Raw genomic sequence first — 4,802 nt, forward strand, 5'->3', positions numbered from 1 at the left:
GCCCTCACACTGTGCTGATTTGTACCAGAGAGGAAAACTTAAGGACAAAGTCGTAGCAAAATGCTTCATGAAGAGGCTCCCAGAGTATGGCCGAGTGGCTAATTTACTGTGTGGTGCTGATGCCTGTTAATGTGCACAAGAGCAGTGGGGTTTCATTTGATTTAGGACAGGAAACATAGCAGGCATACAAAGTGTGGCTTGCACATAAGCTTACAAACAGCATGGAAAGTACTGAGGCTTTAAAATGTTTTCTTTCCCCAGAGTCTCATGTATGCTGCTCTACTTATCATTACTAGATATAAGCATCCAGTAATCTAAGCTATGTAAACATAACCAGCATATTAAGCAACATGTAACTAAGCTTACACAGGGTGCACTTTTAAAGGCATAAATAATAAACAATACAGTAACTGTCTGTACAGTGCAGAGAAATGCCTTCAGAAGTAGAGCCATGGGAATTATACCAGGAGTAAACTGAGAAAACTCATAATGCTATAGATATAGTTAATAAATAAAAGTGACACAAGCCGCACACTTTTATACTTAAGATAAAATGAAAGCCTGTGTCTGTTTTGTGAGGGAGTGAAAACATTTCAAATAACTGATACTTGTTTTTGCTTGATCTACAGTGTGAGGTATTTTTTTAACTATAAACTGGCCAGATAAAGTATAAATAGCCTGCAAACTGTTTGACTGCAGTAATAGCTGTAGCTTAAACAAGGTGTCTGCTGAGTGAGTACATTTATTCCACTGTACTGAATGGTGTGTCTGTACGTGTCAGATTGGCTTTTCTGGAGAAAACTGAAACCAGAGGTTTTCATCTATGACTGTGACATGATCACTTATGGTCAGATGTTAATTTGCTGAACAGTAATAATTTAGTAACGTGTAGGCATGTATAGACCGTGCTGGGTTACTCTTACTTTGTTACACATGTTAGGACAGGACACCTTCATTGTCCTTATTACTGTAGTACATTTCTCAGTTTTGTCACACTGGTGTTTCCAAGGCAGGATTAAAGACTTAATAAGGATGGTGCAATGCAATTAGCAGTTTCAGCCTTGACGGAGATGTAGATGAGTTCATCCACACCACTTTTATCTGCAACATTCTTACATTAATCTGATTCAGAATTAGTTGTGATCTCTCCTGTTTTTGAAATAACTGTTAAAAGTGCATTAGACAAGGAATTATAAACATTTTATAAGCCATATATCATGTATAAGATGGTAGGTAACATCATAGCATACCATATTATATCAGAGAACTTAATAGTTTATTTTGCTTTCAAGAAAAAAATGTCACTTTTCCCCCTCTTGTCCTCTCCCTCCCACTCAGTGGCTTTTCTCTTCTCCTCTCACTTTCTGGGCCGTAAATCTTTCATTTTGTCCAAGTGGATCCTGGGCATTTATCCCAGCCCCTGTGCCTTTCTCCCAGGGTATTTATGAAGTCTTTATGCTCATTTATCACATTATGACATATCGTGGCCTCCTTGACAAAGTAAATCAGTCCTTTATATTAATGGAATTTCAATATGATATACTGCAGTCATCCATTTCTATCTCTCAACATACTGTACTGTATGACCTCCACTGGGAGAAAGAAGGAATTTAAATCTAAGCACCACTCATCAGCTGCTTTTAAGCATGGAATTGCTTGCTTAATTTGCCTGTTAAAATAGTGGTCTTCTGGCATTCAGACACTGCTCTCCATTATGTAACTATTCTGTAATTATTCCACTCAAATATAAAAAGGTCTTTATGGAGTGTACTACAATGCTTATGAATTGTATGTATGTATTTGGCAACCTGGTGCACAAGAAAGCGCACAAAGCCCCCGAAGATGGCAGCACTGTGAGAAAATGGCTCTAATCAAGGAAAACAGTTCAGTGTTGTCATGTTTAGTAGCTAAAATATAAAATTCTGCTTTCTGCTCGGGGCCTAGATTGTGAAACCCATAAATGCTGCATGAACTGACATTATTCTTCTGCCCTGAAGTGGCCAAAAAATAAACTGTGAACATAATGACATATGACGTTGCTGTGGCTAATGTGTGACACACGCAGACATGAAACAGCATTCATTGGGAGTCCCTATTTCAGGCCACCTGACAAGCACATGTTCATTATCCTCACTACTGTTAGCTCCGTTGTGGACTCCAACTCCAGAGAAAAATATCTGGCTGCTAAATGCAGGATTCTCCACCAACTGTGAGAAAGGGCCGCTTTTAGTATTTTGGATTCTAACTCTATACACAAAGCCTAGAATGCATAGACAGTGTATGAAATATGGTGAATATGGTTAAATGTTACACTGGTTTTATTTTAGTCTCATGTACCATAGGGAGAAATACATTGTATGTGGATTATGTAACCTAAAATGGGAGTTTAGGCACAATCCAAAAAAGCTATTTTGCCGAAACATTCTAATTTGAATAGTATATCACTAAGCATAGGAAATACTCATGAAACAAACTGAGGCAATAAATCAGGTTTGCAATAGTACAAAGGCAAAGGTACATCTGTACTGATGTGCTAATGGAATTAATCATCAAACAGTGTCATGAGTCAGTTCACAGAGCTGTTATTTTTGTCTTGAAACTCAACATCACAAGCCCAGGTATGTATTTGTTCAAGTTGACAGGTGAATAACAAACCAAGGTTCACTGCATGTTCTCTGTCTCTCCCTCCCACTATTTTTTATAGTGTTGGATGTTAAAAGCACAGTACTATTAGTCAAGAGAGATTTTCTGTCTAAGGCAAGGCAATGTCAGTACTGTTTATTAAACCAAAGGTCTTTGACAAGGGAAACACAAGGGTGAAGAGAGTCACTCATTCAGAGTCTCAGAATCCTTTACCCTTCATATTATGAAGTATTTGCCCCATCGTCAGCTGTTGTCGAATAATAAAAAAATACAACAACACAAACAAAGAAGCTCTGACCTAAACTCATTTTGGTGTGTGTGCAATGTTGCAGCAAGCAGACATAAAGTTAATTGTGCTGAGCTGGCATTTTGGCAGCCCACCCGCTATCTGTTCTGGACTGAGTTTATATAAAAAAAGCAAAGGGGCTGCTAAGCGACAGTGTCAGGCATCAGTCACAGTATAAGTCTGGGTTTACACTGAGAGAGGCACAGTGGAAACTGTCTCTTCTGGTGCTCAGCATCTCCAGTGAGCAGATTGCAGCCTTTGGACAGTGCAATTAAAGCTTTGTTGACAGGACTACTTCATACAAGCACCATAAACTACACAGTGAGTCTTACAGTGTCACTCTCCATTACTAAAGAGCAGTGGAATTGGCTCAAATCAAAAATGAATTGCCTCCTAGTTTCTCCATAAAGCCTCAAAGGTAAACACTGGCTTAGCAAAGTCAATATTTAGTGCATCTGAGGCCTTTATTTCAACAGGCCAGGCACTGTGGGGCCAAGACTCGACCTCTCTCATTGTCTGGAGCCAGTTTGGGTGTTGTTTAGCTCTTGGGTACTATACTCAGTCACACACATGCATCCATCTTCTATTTACCTCTTTCGACAAAATTATCGAGATAAGAGATTGCCACTTAGCAACCACGATCAACAATGTCAGTATCAGAAGAGTAGAGAGCAACTGCCAGAAGTGGCTTCTTACATTTGTCATTTAGACTCACAGAATTTCCATCTCATAGCTTTGTATGCAGTACATCAGCTGTGTTATCATTGGCTCTGGGCACAAGAACCCCAGATGACAAATATGGCTACACAATCAGATTGCAACAGGATGGATATAAACTGGGTCCAAGTAAAGCATCCAAACCTGGAATCTGCTTCCACACAACTGTGGCACTGTGGAGATTTTTCCAATACATCAGCGTGAATTCTGTCAGGGAGTTTAACCATCTTAAAAGCCAATTAGAGATGTTGGCGGTTTTTTTACTTTCAGTCAATCCAGATCTTTCAGTTCATCAAAGTTTCCCATATGCTTGCTCAGCATTAGTAACAGATGTCGGTAACTGAGAGCACAGAGAGGGTGGTGATGAGACCCGAGGCAGATGTAGCATGTTAGAACTTCCTGAATACAGTTTGTCATTATCTTAACTCTCCGTGGCACTTCACTCCCATCAGTTTATAATAAGTGTAAAGCAATTTACCTCACACTGATCTGTAACTGTGGGAGGGTGACACCATTGCGTAAAATTTAGGCTAGTCATACTTTGTTTGGTCAAACCATTTTTAGCCTACTCACACAAAGGCAAAGGAAAATGATTTACCGAAAAGCAATTACACTGTAAACTTACAAGATAATATTGCCGTTATTTTATATTTTTCCTATTATCAACAAATTCCATGAAAACACCAAGCCAACAACGTGTTCATCTGTTTCCCACTTTCCAACCCTGTCTGTGGCCATAAGCCCATTCATTCCTACTGGAAACATTAATCTTTAAGAACATGTCAAAAATATTTATGTTCATTTGTATAAAAGGCTCAGTAATTTCCTACAACAGATAAGCACTGTAGTTTTTATCAAACCCGGCCCAATCTGGAGTAACTAGTACATTTACACAACGGAACACTTCTGGCATTCCCCACAACCTCTGGTGCCCTTGTAAGGGAAAAGATGTTATTTTAGAGTATAAAATACGCCGTCATCCGTGGGTGGGTTGTGGCATCAAAATACAATACCAGACATGCACAGTAGGTGGTTGGTCACAAATAAAAAACCTTTTTGATTTGATTTGATTTATTCTTTCAAGCATGTAAAGACAGTTGATATGTCAACACACATAATTTTACACATATCCAACAAATGCTAATCCAATATCAAT

The sequence above is a fragment of the Monopterus albus genome, unplaced genomic scaffold (genome assembly GCF_001952655.1).
Source record: "Monopterus albus unplaced genomic scaffold, M_albus_1.0 scaffold263.1, whole genome shotgun sequence".
Classification (NCBI taxonomy): domain Eukaryota; kingdom Metazoa; phylum Chordata; class Actinopteri; order Synbranchiformes; family Synbranchidae; genus Monopterus; species Monopterus albus.